The sequence below is a fragment of the Loxodonta africana genome, chromosome 12 (assembly GCF_030014295.1).
Source record: "Loxodonta africana isolate mLoxAfr1 chromosome 12, mLoxAfr1.hap2, whole genome shotgun sequence".
Taxonomy (NCBI): Eukaryota; Metazoa; Chordata; class Mammalia; order Proboscidea; family Elephantidae; genus Loxodonta; species Loxodonta africana.
The window spans coordinates 31,785,742-31,802,046 of NC_087353.1; positions in this window are offsets into that span (position 1 = coordinate 31,785,742).

The window sequence follows — 16,305 nt, forward strand, 5'->3', positions numbered from 1 at the left end:
AATCAACATAATTCACCACATAAATAAAACAAAAGAATCACCTCAATTGATGCAGAAAAGGCATGTGATAAAGTCTTACATCAATTTCTGATAAAATCTCTCAATAAAATAGGAATAGAAGGGAAATTCATCAACATAATAAAGGGCATTTGTACAGAACCAACAACCAACATTATTCTTGATGGAGAGAGACTGAAAGCATTTCCCTTGAGAACGGGAACCAGACAAGCATGTCTTTTATCACCATTCTTATTCAACATTGTACTGCAAATCCTAGTTAGAGCAATAAGCCAAGAAAAGGAAATAAAAGGCATTCAAGTTGTAAGGAGGAAGTAAAATTATCCCCACTCCCAAATGATATGACCTAGATGATATGACCCTATATGTAGAAAATCCCAAAGATTCACAAGAAAGCTACTGGAACTAATAGAAGGATTCAGCAAAGTGGAGGAATATGAGATCCATATACAAAAATCAGTTGGATTCCTCTACACCAATGAAGAGAACTTTGAAGAGGAAATCAGGAAAACAATACCATTTGTGATAGCCCCCCAAAAGATAAAATATTTAAGAATAAAATACTTAGGAATAAAATCTAACTAGGGATGTAAAAGCCCTACACAAAGAAAATTACAAAACACTATTGCAAGAAACCAAAAGAGACCTACATAAATGGAAATACATACCATGCTCATGGATAGGAAGACTTAACACTGGGAAAAATGTCATTACTACCAAAAGTGATATCTACAGTATAATGCAACCTCAATTCAAAATCCAACACAATTCTTTAACACGGTGGAAAAACTAATCGCCAACTTCATACAGAAATGAAAGTGGCCCCAGATAAGTAAAGCATTATCGAAGAAGAACAAAGTCGGAGGCCTTATACTATCTGATCTCAGAATCCACTATACAGCCACAGTAGTCAAAACATCCTGGTACTGGTGTAACAACAGACACATAGACCAATGAAATAGAATTGGGAACCCAGATATAAATTCATCCACTGATGGACAGCTGATCTTTGATAAAGTGTCAAAGTCCATTAAATGGGGAAGGGAGAGTCTCTAACAAATGGTGCTGGCAAACCTGGATGTCTAGCTGTAGAAAAATGAAACATGACCCATACCTCACACCAATCACAAAAATTAACTCAAAATGGATCAAAGGACTAAATATAAAACCTAAAAGTGTAAAGATCATGGAAGAAAAAATAAGGACAATACTAGAGTCCCTAACAGATGGCATAAGTAGAACACCAGACAACTAAAAATGCACAAACAGCAGAAGATGATCTAGGTAAATGGCACCTTCTAAAAATTAAACACTTATGATCATCAAAAAGAGTTCTCCAAAAGAGTAAAAAGAGAACCTACAGACAGGGAAAAAAAAAAAATTGGCTATGACATATCTAACATGGGTCTAATATCTAAAATGTATAGAAAATCTAAACAACAAAAATACAAACAATCCAATTTAAAAATGGAAAAGGATATGAATAAACACTTCATCAAAGAAGACATTTAGAAGAAATAAAGAAATACAATCATTAGCCATTAGAAAGATGCAAACAAAAACTATCATGATATATCATCTAACCAGAACAATAATGGTACTAATGTAACGAACAGAAAATAACAAATGTTGGCAAGGTTGTGGGGCGATTGGAACTCTTTATACACTGCTGGTGGGAATGTAAAATAGTACCACCACTTTGAAAAATGGTATGGTGCTTCCTTTGAAAGCTGGAAATAGAAATACCATACGATCCAGCAATCCTACTCCTAGGTATATACCCTAAAGAAATAAGAGCCATGACACAAATAAGAATATGCACACCCATGTTTATTACAGAATTATTCACAAAAGCAAAAAGATGGAAACAATCTAAGTGCCCATCAACAGACAAATAAATAAACTGTGGTACACACACACAGTGGATACTAAGCAACAACAAAGAATAATGATGAATCCATGAAATATCTCACAACACATTTGGAGGACATTTGCTGCGTGAAATAAGTCAACCATAAAAGGACAAATACTGTATAAGGACAAGAAAAGGCTTCCACACAGACAAAAAAAAAAAAAATTCTTTGGTGGTTACCAAGGAAGGGAGAGGGAGGGAGGGAAAATTACTACCTAGATAGAAGACACATATTAATATTGGTGAAGTAAAAGTCAAAACACAATATGGGGAAAGTTAGCACAAGATGACCAAGGCAAAGGAACACACTGAGAGGAACACAAGAATAAAGAGCAAGTACAGTAATCACTATGACATAGACAACCCTGCAATAGTATTAACAAACAATAATTTATGAATGGATACATAGGTAGATAGGTATGCTAAAGAGATGTGGGGGAGGGTGTAAGGGACCACATCCACCTGCAAATATAGGTTTGGTTGTGAATATTTCTACATACATAATTGTAGGTGATGCATATATATTAATATAGACAATAGATCACACAAGGGGCACAGTCAGGGGAACTTCTTAGGCATAAGAAAACACCTCACGAAACAAAGTTCCTAGACTTGAAAACGAAGGACCATAGACTTGGGGGACAACTATGTCAATTGGCACAACATAGTTCATAAAGACAAAGTCTTGAGTCCTACCTTGGTGAGTAGCATCTGGGTCTTAAAAGCCTGTGAGCAGCTATCTAAGACACAGTTATTGGTTTCTTCCTGTCCAGAGCAAAGGGCAGTGAAGAAAACTAAAGACTCAAGGGGGCAATTAGTACTAAGGACTAATGCACCACATGAACCACAGTCTACACAATCTCGAGGCCGGAAGAAATAGATGGTGCCTTGTTTCCACTACCAACCACTCTGATTGGGATCACCACAGAGGGTCCCGGACAGAGTGGGGGAAAATGTAAAACAAAGAATCAAATTCACAAAAAACACTAGACTTACTGGTCAGATAGAGACTGGATGGACCCTTGAGACTATGGACCTAAGATATCTTCTGAAATGGGACTGAAGCCATTTTCGGAGACCATCTTTCAGGCAAATAATAGACAGGCCCATAAAATAAACAACACCTGAGAGGAACGTGATCCTTAGAACAATCAATTATATGAGATCAAAAGGAGAACATTTGCCCAAAAGCAAAGATGAGAAGGCAGGAAGGGATAGAATATCTGGATGAAATGAAATGGGGAACCCAGGGCAGGAATGGAGACAAAGAGTGCTGACACATTGTGGGGAATTCAACCAATTCAATCAATGTCATAGAACACTTTATGTACAAACTATTGAATGGGAAAATAACTTACTCTGTAAACATTCACCTAAAACACAATTAAAACAAAAAAATGGGTGGAGTGCTGCGCTCTATTTGGGATATCTTTGTTTCAGACTTAAAATCTGAAGGACTTAAATGAGAAGTTCTAATCCTCTGATTCCATGTTATAAGGGTCAGAAAGGCAGGAAATCCTCCCAATGTCTTTAAAATTTACTGAGAAAGATGTTGTTATGGATTGAATTGTGTGTCTCTAAAATATGTGTCGTTAATTCTAACCCCTACACCTGTGAATGGAATCCAGTTTGGAAAAATGGATTTCTTTGTTATGTTAGTGAAGCCATAGCAGTGTAGGGTGTGTCCTAAATCTTATCACTTCTAAGTTATAAAAAAGAGTGGATCAGATACAGATGCAAACACATACTGGGGATGACAGATGCAATGTGAGGAACATTTACAAGCCAAGGAACGAGGAATGCCCAAGACAACCAGAAAGGAAGGAACTGAGAGAACTCAGGCTGTGATTTGGACTCCTGGCCTCCAGAATTGTGAGAAAATAAATTTTGGTTCTTTCAAGCCACCCACTAGGTAACAAAGAGAAATGTGTTGACAGTTTCCATCATTATTGTGAATTTATGCCTAACTCCTTTTAGTTCTGTTAATTTTTTAGTCTTATTTTTTGAAGATATGTTGTCAAGTATAAGCAGATGAGAAACTGTTAAACCTTATTAGTGGTTTAACAATTTACCATCTAATGTTTTTGTTTATCTTTGCGATGTTTCTTGCTTTAAAGAAGTTTGATAGTATTGTCTGATATTAGCATAGCCACGTCAGCTGTCTTTTGATTAAGGTTTGCATCAATGGTATATTAGTAAACCAGCTCTCTGGAAAGAAAAATTCCTTGATTTGTAGCATTTTCAGACTTCTACTGTTACCATGGCTAATCTCAAGCAACCCAGGGATTAACAAACAAATTGAATGTTTAACAGTCAGCTCTCTTAAGCCCTCACTAGTTGTCTATAGTATACCACTGATTTGCTTGATACATCTTTTGCATACTTTTACTTTAAACCGTTCTGTTTCCTTATATTTAAGGTGTTTCCTCTTTAAGCAGCAATCTAGTTTGATATCTTTTAATTGCAATATAGTTTACATTTAATGTAATTGCTGATATATTTGAGTTTATATTTGCCATATTAATATTTCTTTTGAAGGAACCCTGGTGGCACAGTGGTTTATGTGCTCTACTGCTAACCAGAAGGTTGGCAGTTAGAACCCACCAACCACTCCACAGCAGAAAGATGTGGCAGCCTGCTTCCACAAAGACTACAGCCTCGGAAACCTTATGGGGCAGTTCTACTCTGTCCTTTGAGGGCAGTTCCACTCTGTCCTATAAGGGTCAATGTCTTAGTCATTTAGTGCTGCAGTAACAGAAATACCGCAAGTGGATGGCTTTAATAAAGAGAAATTTATTTTCTCACAGTCTAGTAGGTTACAGTCCAAATTCAGGGCGCTGGCTCCAGGGGAATGCTTTCACTCTCTGTTGTTTCTGGAAGAAGGTTCTTGCCCTCAATTATCCCCTGGTTGAGGAGCTTCTCAGGTGCAGTGACGCCGTGTCCAAAGGACGTGCTCTGCTCCTGGTGCTGCTTTCTTAGTGGTATAAGGTCCCCAACTCTCTGCTTGCTTCCCTTTCCTTTCATCTCTTGCGAGATAAAAGGTGGTGCAGGTCACACCCCAGGGAAACTCCCTTTACCTCGGATCAGAGAGGAGACTTGGGTAAGGGTGGTGTTACAATCCCACCCTAATCTTCTCAACGTAAAATTACAATCACATAATGGAGGACAACCACACAATATTGGGAAATATGGCCTAACCAATTGATACACACATTTTTGGGGGGGACACAATTCAATCCATGACATTCTACCCTTTGGCCCCCAAAATATCACATCTTTGCAACATGCAAAACATATTCATCCTATCATATCATAGCAAAAGTCTTACCTTCAAGTTCCATATCCAAAAATTCCTCTTCATCTGTGAAATTTAGAATACAAGCTATCTGCTTTCAGTGGTACAACCGCAGAACAGGCACAAGCTAGACATTTCCATTACAAATGGGAGAAACTGAAGGCAAAGAAGGCATAACAGGCACCAAGCAAGTCACCAAAACACATTACATTAAGCCTCAAAGCTTAGAAAATAATCCTCTGTTCTCTGAGACAATTTACACAATAACCCTGCCCTCCAGCCTTTAGGTATTGGGCACACTCCAAATTCTGAGTGAAGGCCCCTCGGCCCTGGGCTTCTAAGCTTCACCTTCCAGGCCCACTGGGATGGCAACTCTGCTCCCTCGGCTGTAGGCGCACCATTCTCCTCAACCATTTGAGTGACAACTCCACCCTTAGGCACACCAGAGGCCATGGCTCCACCCTTTGAAACCTCTGATGTCATGGCCGTACCTTTTTAGACTGAGGCAGATCAGCTTCTTTTTTTCTTTGTCTCTTTAGCTTCTGCTTCATGGTTTCTTGGCCTCTTGGCTTCTTGGGCCTCACACCCACATCTGCCCTGCTGGGGCAAGTGTTCCAAAGCTTAGCAGCTCCATTGATAAGTGCCCAGAGGCACCCCACTCCACCAGGAAGCCTCCTGCACACAGGCACTTGGTTCTCTCGCTCCATGGGTCTGCTCCAGTGCCATCTCACCCTGGTTTCCTGGTTCTGCTGCTGCTGCTTCTCTGCTGTTGCTGTTTCTCAACCACTGTAGGTTCTCTGCTGTGCTGATCCTCTGCCGCTGTTGCAACTCTATCCATTCACAGTTTCAAAACCACTTCCACATTTCAGGTATCTGTTAGAGTAATACCCCCCTCTCTCGGTACCAAATTCTGTCTTAGTCATCTAGTACTGCCATAACAGAAGTACTACATGTGGAAGGCTTTAATGAAGAGAAATTTATTTTCTAACAGTCTAGTAGGTTACAAGTCCAAATTCAGGTTGCTGGCTCCAGGAGGAAGGCTTCCTCTCTCTGTCAGCTCTGGAGGAAGGTCCTTGTCCTCAATCTTCCCCTGGTCAAGGAGCTTCTCAGGTGCAGGGACCCTGTGTCCAAAGGACACACTCTGCTCCTGGTGTTGCTTTCTTGGTAGTATGAGTTCCCCAACTCTTTGCTTATTTCTCTTTCCTTTTATCTCTTGAGAGATAAAAGGTGGTGCAGGTCACACCCCAGGGAAACTCCCTTTACCTTGGATCAGGAATGAGACCTGGGTAAGGGGGGTGTTACAATCCCACCCTAATCCTCTCAACATAAAATTACAATCACAAAATGGAGTACAACCACACAATACTGGGAAGCATAGCCTAACCAAGTGGATACACACATTTTTGGGGGGGACACAATTCAATCCATGACAGTCACTATGAGTTGGTTTCAATTCAATGGCAAAGGGTTACGACATATTTCTTTTTTATCCTTCTCATTAGTATTATTCTTTTTTTCTCCTTTTTTTTTTTTTTTTGGTTTTCTTTGAATTAATGGCACAGTGGTTAAGGGCTTGGCTGTTAACCAAGAGGTCAACAGTTCAAATCCACCAGCTGCTCTTTGGAAATCCTATGGGGTAGTTCTACTCTATCCTATAGGGTCTCTACGAGTCCGAATCGATTCAACAGCAATGAGGTTTTTTTTTTTTTTTTTTTATTAGTCAATTATTGGTTATTATCCCATCTCCCTCCTTGAATAGCTTGTTTAGTAAACATGTACCTATTTTTTTTAGAGCTTATCCAAAAAGTACAACATGCATCCTTGATTTATTAGAAACTAACGTAAATTTGAACTTTTATGCTTTCTCTGATATTGCAAAGGCCTTGGAAACCTTGAACTTATTTTAACTCTGTGTCTGGCATTCCCTAGACTACCCTAGGCTTGACCATTCATTAGGAGGACTCACAAAAACCAAAACCCAAACCCATTGCCACTGAGTCAATTCTGACTCATAGCGACTCTATAGGATAGAGTAGAACTTCCTCACAGGGTTTCCAAGGAGCAGCTGGTAGATTCGAACCTCCGACCTTGGGTTAGCAGCTGAGCTCTTCACCACTTCACCACCAGAAGGACTCACAGGGCTCAGCATTTAGACATATCCAGAGTTATTAGTGATTACAGCAACAGAATACAGTGCAAAATCAGCAAAATGAAAAAGTTTATGGGGCAGAGTTTAGAAGCAGTAAGCCACATGCTTTCAGGAGTCTTTTCCCTATGTGGAATCACACAGAACACATTTAATTCCTCCATAAATGAGTTGTGACAACACCTGTAAAATGTTTTCTACCTACAAAGCTCATTACAGAGTCAGTGTCCTGGGTATTTATTAGGGGCTGAAAAAATTCCAAATTCACAGAAGGAGAGCAGATGCTCAGCATAAATCATATTATTTGCACAGTAAGCCACTCTTAACAGTTCTGGAAATGACGGAACCCTCCCAAAATCCAAGATTCCAGATGCCACCAAAGGCCAACTTTGCAAGCAGGTATTTCTAAGGATAGCAATTTCAGGTCTGTTATGTTAATGTTTTTCTGCACAATCTCTCTTTATGTTATTGTTGCCATATGGTTATTTTTACATATATTTTAAGTCTTACAAGACTTTTTCTTATTGTTTTTTAAAGTGAATATTCATTTAGATTTGCCCACATATGTACCCTTTTCATTGTTCTTCATTTCTTTCTACATTTCTGTGTTTCCACCAGAAGAATTCCCTTTAGGATTTCCTCTAGATCAGGTATGTTGGTAATGAGCTCTATCAGCTTTGTCAGTCATCTTTATTTCTTTTTTATTTTTGAAGGATATTCTTGCTGGGTATAGAATTCTAAACTGGCATTTATTTTCTTTCAACTCTTTAAGGTATCGTTCTATTGTCACATAGTTTCCTTCTTTTCTGTTGAGAAGTAGTGGTTATTCTTAACATTGCTCTACAAAAAGTAATTTTTCTGCTTTATTTGGCTACTTTTAAGACTTCTCTCCATCTCTCTCTCTTGATTTTTTTTTTTTCAGCACCTTTACTTTGGTATGTGTAGGTGTTGGATTTGTAGTGCTACATGAATTAATTCTCGGCCATTACCTTATCACATATTGCCTCTGCCCCATTCTCTAACACTGCACTTACATTAGACTAGTGCCTCTTAGGACACATTTATCTATTGCCTAGTTAGTGTTTTTCTCTCTCCATCCTTCCCCTCCGTCCTAATCATTAAAGATTGTTTCTTTTTGTGTGTAAACCTTTTTTGTGCGTTTTTACAATAGTGGCCTCATGCAGTATTTTTCCTTTTGTGATTGACTTATTTCACTCCGCATAATGCCCTTCAGATTCATCCAAGTTGTAAGACATTTTGCCAATGCATCATTGTACTCCATCATTGCATAGTATTCCATTGTGTGTATGTACCAGTCTGTTTATCCATTCATCTGTTGATGGGCATTTAAGTTGTTTGCCCCTTGATTTTTGGTTGCCTTGGCAGTTCTGAGTTCCACTTTTTTGCTCCCTAGCCCTTATGATTGCCTAAAACTTTACCAACTTCTTGTCTATTAGAGTTGGGCCTCTGACCAGCTTCTGAACCTCTTAACCCACCACCAAAATTGCCAAATGCCCTGAGTAGAAAAGCAGGGTTCTCATCTCACCAAGCTGCCTTTCTCTCGAGGATGGGGACCCTCAAATCCTTGTTGTGTCAGTAGCTCCCTGATGCTTTTGGACACTTTTCAAATCAAGCTTCTACTTGTTTTTGGCAGGAGTTTAAGTCTGCCACAAGCTATTGCATCGTAGCCAGAAGCAGAAGTCTATACTTAGAAGTTAGGTTAGATGTGAAGAAAATTTTTCTATGAGTATGGCTGGATACCCTGGGAGGTCATTAAAGGCAAGAATAGTCTCCTGCTCCTATTTAAAAACTAGAGGAAATTTTCAGGCATCTAAAATAGTTCAAGAGGCACTTATAATGGGGAGAGGATGCAAGAGGAGAGGGAGCTATACAAAATTTACTTTTTCATGACTTCCTGTGAGCCTATTGATCTCTAATTCCTCACAATACTTAAACATTCAGAACTAGAACAGAGACGTGTTTTCTTCCCACAGTTCTTATTTGAGATGGAAGATTTTGCAACTTAAAGCAGAAGAATTAAGATATAAAAGCTATATGTTTGTATATTTGCAATTTAATTATTTAAAAAAAAAAAAAAAAACACTGCAATCAAGTCAATTCCGACACATAGCGACCCTATAGGATGGAGTAGAACTGCCCCATGGGGTTTCCAAGGAACAGCTGGTGGATTCCAAGTGCTGACCTTTTGGTTAGCAGCCAAGCTCTTAACCACTGTGCCACCAGGAAATATAGTGGTTTGTTTTGTTTTTTAAATCTCAGGAGTGAGGCTCTTCTCACTAAATCTAAAAAACAAATGTTTAGGAATAGGGAGAAGATTTTAAAGAGGTTTCATATAGTCTAGGAATTCCAAACTAAAGTTTTCCAGTGACAGCATCCTCATAGTTCCTCAGACCTTTGCCAATCTGTTATAAACAAAATGCAGAATAAATCCTATGTATTAAAAACCTTTTTTTTTTTTATTATAACATGAAGTCAAGTAAAGAGCTTTAAGCCTACTTCCTGTCAAATATTGGGTGTGCATATTAAGTAGGAGGTAAATGATGCAGGTGTGAAATCTGAATCATTCAGTTTAATGGCCAGGACAATTATTAAAATAGCTTTGCAGGCCTGTGCAGGGTAGACAGTGATGGCCATTTCCCGGAGATGGATTCATCAAGGAGAGGAAGCTCTCCCAGCAGGAGACCCCCACACTGCATTCCTGCAGCAGCTTGCTTCCTGCCTGCAGCAGATTGCTGCCTGACACAGCTGGGGGTGGGGAAGGTCTCTGTTGGGACAATTCGCTGGGAAGCTGGATGTGGTAGGAAGAACACTGGACCGTGAGTCAGAAGACAGGTCTAGGGTACCCCTAGCTAATTATTTTCCCTTGAGTCTGTCCTTCCCCTTGCGTGCCTGAGTTTTCTATTAGATGAGAGAATATGGATGCATGATCTTAACAATCTCATCCAGTTGGAACAGAACCATGGCTTACCTCCCTTGGGGCGGTTAAAAGATGCAGGGCAGCAGGAAAGGTGTTTTGATTGCTTGTGCAGACAGCTTGCACTGTGACGAAGAACTTCTCTCTTGGCCTGAGTTTTTGTCTTTTTTCTCAGTCTTCTGCCATTCGACATATTGACTTGGAGATATGAATAGATTCATATATGTCTTGTGCATTTCCTTTTTTCTCATCTCACCACATATTTCTCAGCCAAGTATGCCACCATCTTTCCATAACTGAAAATATAACTTGTTATTTATTCAATATTAAAATATATATTAATGTCCTTATGGTGGTTGCTTTTATATTATCTTTATGTAACCCACATAAAACTGAGCCTCCTAGTGTTCCATTGCAACATACAATCAAATTCAGGAGAGATCAAAGTCCAGCATTAAAGAGAAATTGCAAATATATATGTATATCTATGTATATAAAATTGAGTAAATTCTGAGAAAATGGCAAAGGAGGATTTCAATGCTCAATGTACAGAAAAAGAAATTCTTCAAAATTCTCTTTAAGACATTGTGGTTGCTGTTGTGTACCATCAAATCAATTTTGACTCATAGTGGCTCCATGTGACAGAGTAGAACTGCCCCAGAGTAAGACAGGGGGTGCGTCATACTGCCATTTTTCTTAGCCTCAAGACAGTCCCTCACCCGACCTATTTCCTAGACTTCTTTCTTTTTCTCCTCAGAATCTCCTTAAAGAGAAACAGGTCCTGCCCTCCACCCAGATGACCTTTAGCTCGTTAATTATGTATGGTAAATTCTTCACCCCTGGGTGGAGAGCTGACATGCTAATGAACAAAACTGGCTGAGTTCCTCTTTCACAAGGGATTAAACTTGGGACTTAGAAAATGCTTACTCTTTCTAAAACTGCTCTGCCATTTTGTATTCTGAAATTGATCTTGCCTACATAAACCAGCATCAATAAGCTGCCTGAAAGGCAGTCTTGGATAGCATGCAGCCCTGTCCATCTACTTGCTTGGCCAACCAATGAAGTTGCCTTTCGTTCTCCCCAACTCTGTCCCTGTGTTTTTTGCCTTGGACAGAGTTGCACCGAGCAGAACCCTGAGTTCCCAGCAACAATATATTTTTTGTGGCTATAATATTGGTTTTGCAGTGTTATCTATAGTTTGTTATGATCCACACAGTCGAACGCCTTTGCACAGTCAATAAAACACAGGTAAACATCCTTCTGGTATTCTCTGCTTTCAGCCAGGATCCATCTGACATCAGCAATGATATCCCTGGTTTCACGTCCTCTTCTGAAACCGGCCTGCATTTCTGGCAGTTCCTTGTTGATATATTGCTGCAGCCGTTTTTGAATGATCTTCAGCAAAATTTTGCTTGCGTGTGATATTAATGATATTGTCCTATAGTTTCCACGTTCGGTTGGATCACCTTTCTTGCGAATAGGTATAAATATGGACCTCTTCTAGTCAGTTCTCCAGGACGCTGTCTTCCATATTTCTTGGCATAGATGAGTGAGCACCTCCAGCGCTGCATCTCTTTGTTGAAACATATCAATTGATATTCCATCAATTCCTGGAGCCTTCTTTTTCGCCAATGCCTTCAGAGCAGCCTGGACTTCTTCCTTCAGTACCATCGGTTCCAGATCATATGCCACCTCTTGAAATGGTTGAATGTCTACTAATTCTTTTTGATATAATAACTCTGTGTATTCCTTCCATCTTCTTTTGAGGCTTCCTGCTTCGTTTAATATTTTCCCTATAGAATCCTGCACTATTGCAACTCAAGGCTTGAATTTTTTCTTCAGTTCTTTCAGCTTGAGAAACACCGAGTGTGTTCTTCCCTTTTGGTTTTCCATCTCCAGCTCTTTGCACATGTCATTATAATACTTTACTTTGTCTTCTCGAGAGGCCCTTTGAAATCTTCTGTTCAGTTCTTTTAGTTCATCGATTCTTCCTTTTGCTTTAGCTGCTCGACGCTCAAGAGCAAGTTTCAGAGTCTCCTCTGACATCCATCTTGGTCTTTTCTTTCTTTCCTGTCTTTTCAGTGACCTCTTGCTTTCTTCATGGTTGATGTCCTTGATGTCATTCCACAACTCATCTGGTCTTCCGTCACTAGTGTTCAATGCGTCAAATGGTCTCTAAATTCAGGTGGGATATACTCAAGGTCATATTTTGGCTTTTGTGGACTTGCTGTGATTTTCTTCAGTTTCAGCTTGAACTTGCATATGACCAGTTGATGGTCTGTTCCACAGTTGGCCCCTGGCTTTGTTCTGACTGATGATATTGAGGTTTTCCATCATCTCTTTCCACAGATGTAGTCAATTTGATTTCTGTGTGTTCCCTCTGGTGAGGTACATGTGTATAGTCGCTGTTTATGTTGGCGAAAGAAGGTATTTGCAATGAACAAGTTGTCGGTCTTGCAAAATTCTATCATTCAATCTCCGGCATTATTTCCATCACCAAGGCCATATTTTCCAACTACTGATCCTTCTTTGTTTCCAGCTTTCATATTCTAATTGCCAGTAATTATCAATGTATCTTGATTACATTTTGATCAATTTCAGACTGCAGCAGTGGAAAAAAATCTTCTATTTCTTCATCTTTGGCCCTAGTGGTTGGTGCATAAATTTGAATAATAGTCGTATTACCTGGTCTTCCTTGTAGGCGTATGGGTATTATCCTATCACTGACAGCGTTGTACTTCAGGATAGATCTTGAAACATTCTTTTTGAAGACGAATGCAACACCATTCTTCATCGAGTCGTCATCCCCAGCATAGTAGACTATACGATTGTTCGATTCAAAATGGCCAATGCCAGTCCATTTCAGCTCACTAATGCCTAGGATACCGATGTTTATGAATTTCATTTCATTTTTGATAATTTCCAATTTGCCTTGATTCATACTTTGTACATTCCAGGTTCTGATTATTAATGGATGTTTGCAGCTGTTTCTTCTCATTTTGAGTCCTGCCACACCAGCAAATGAAGGTCCCAAAAGCTTTACTCCATCCACATCATTAAGGTTGACTCTACTTTGAGGAGGCAGCTCTTCCCCAGTTGTATTTTGAGTGCCTTCCAACCTGGGTGGCTCATCTTCCAGCACTATATCAGACAATGTTCCGCTGCTATTGATAAGGTTTTCACTGGCTAATGCTTTTCAGAAGTAGACTGCCAGGTCCTTCTTCTTAGTCTGTCTTAGTCTGGAAGCTCAGCTGAAACCTGTCCTCCATGGGTGACCCTTCTGGTATCTGAATACCGGTTGCATAGCTTCCAGCACCACAGCAACACACAAGTCCCCACAGTATGACAAACTGACAGATCATAACAAACTATGGATAACACTGCGAAGAATGGGAATTCCAGAACTCTTAATTGTGCTCCTGAGGAACCTTTACATAGATCAAGAAGCAGTTGTTCAGACAGAACAAGGGGATACTGATTGGTTTAAAGTCAGGAAAGTCGTGCGTCAGGGTTATATTCTTTCACCATACCTATACAATCTGCATGCTGAGCAAATAATACGAGAAGCTGGACTATATGGAGAAGAACGGGGCATCAGGATTGGAAGACGACTCATTAACAACCTGCTTTATGCAGATGACACAACCTTGCTTGCTGAAAGTGAAGAGGACTTGAAGCACTTACTAATGAAGATCAAAGACCACAGCCTTCAGTATGGATTACACCTCAACATAAAGAAAACAAAAATCCTCACAACTGGACCAATGAGCAACATCATGATAAACAGAGAAAAGATTGAAGTTGTCAAGGATTTCATTTTACTTGGATCCACAATCAACAGCCATGGAAGCAGCAGTCAAGAAATCAAAAGACGCATTGCATTGGGTAAATCTGCTGCAAAGGACCTCTTCAAAGTGTTGAAGAGCAAAGATGTCACCCTGAAGACTAAAGTGCACCTGACCCAAGCCATGGTATTTTCCATCACATCATATGCAGGTGAAAGCTGGGCAATGAATAAGGAAGACTGAAGAAGAGTTGACACCTTTGAATTGTGGTGTTGGTGAAGAAAGTTGAATATACCATGGACTGCCAAAAGAATGAACAAATTTGTCTTAGAAGTACAGCCAGAATGCTCCTTAGAGGCAAGGATGGCGAGACTGTGTCTTACATACTTTGGACATGTTGTCAAGGGGGATCAGTCCTTGGAGAAGGACATCATGGTTGGCAGAGTACAGGTTCAACAGAAAAGAGGAAGATCCTCAAGGAGGTGGGTTGACACAGTGGCTGCAACAGTGAGCTCAAGCATAACAACGATTGTAAAGATGGCGCAGGACTGGGCAGTGTTTCATTCTGTTGTGCATAGGATCACTATGAGTCGGAACCGACTCGACGGCACCTAACAACAACAACAACATAATATTGCTAGGTCTTTCTCCTGCAAAGACAGTGGGTGGGTTTGAGCCACTAACATTTCGGTTAGCAGCCAGACAGTTAACCATTTGTGCCACCAGGGCTTCTTATCCATTGCTTTTGAATCGATCCTGACTCATAGCGTCCCTATAGAACACAGTAGAGCTGCCCCAAAGGGTTCCAAGGAGCAAATGGTGAATTCAAACAGTCAAACTTTAGATTAGCAGCCCACCTTTTAACCACTGTTCCACCAGCGCTCCAGCCTTCCAAAATTCCACTCATCACTGCACATCAAGTCTTAGCTCGATTCTCTTATTGTTGTTGTTGTTGTTAGGTGCCATTCAGTTGGTTCCAACTCATAGCGACCCTATGTACAACAGAATGAAACACTGCCTGGTCCTGTGCCATCCTAACAATCGTTGTTATGCTTAAGCCCATTGTTACAGCCAACGTGTCAATCCATCTCATTGAGGGTCTTCCTCTTTCTCGCTGACCCTCTACTTTACCAAGCATGTTATCCTTCTCCAGGGACTGATCCCTCCTGACAACGCATCCAAAGTATGTGAGATGTAGTCTAGCTGTTCTTGCTTCTAAGGAGCATTCTGATTGTATTTCTTCAAAGACAAATTTGTTCACTCTTTTGGCAGTCCATAGTATATTCAACATTCTCCAACACCACGATTCAAAGGTGTCAATTCTTCTTCTGTCTTCCTTATTAATCATGATTTAGGAAATCATATTGGGAGTCATTATTCCCTGTCCTTGAGCATAGAGAATGTGACTCAGCTGGAGCTGGACTCACAGGAACTCACAAGGACACATCAACTGGGCCCTGAGGTATAAAGGCAGTAGATAGAATAATCTTGGAAAATATCTTTTAGGAAACTTTCATATAAGCCAGAACACAAAAGACTTTCCACTCTTATCTTTTTCTATTAACATTTAGTGAATCGAAATTTGTTGGACCAATGAAGACCCTCCCAACTGTCGTTACTGAAACCTGTATCAATGACTGTTAAGAAAGGGAATTCAAAATGTAAGATCACAGTTTCTAGCCAATCTGTGAAAAGGTGAAGCTTTCAATGGTTTTGCCCATTTGTAATAATATATACTGATGACTCTGTAACCTTCCTTGGACTTGGGCAGACATGGCTGTGGCAGCATTTTTGTCCATTTTCCCACTTTTGTCTATTCTGTAATTTCCTTGGACTCAGGCAGACATGGCTGTGGTAGCATGCTTGTCGGTTTTCCCATTCTTGCTTACTCTGTAATATTTCCTTGGACTCGGGCAGACATAGCTCTGGCAACATGCTCATCTGCTTCTCAACTTTTGTCCTTTTGAATATATGCCAAATAAAACTTTCTTTTTGCTTTACTAAACTTGGAGATGTTTTTTTTTTCCCTTCAACAATCGTTAAGCTTTCACATGCATAGGTGATTGAAAACACCGTGTCTTAGGTCTGGCACACCTTAGTCTTCAAGGTGACATCTTTGCTTTTCAACACTTTAAAGATGTCTTTTGCAGCCGATTTGCCCAATGCAACCTGTCTTTTGATTTCTTGACTGCTGCTTCCATGGGTGTTGATTGT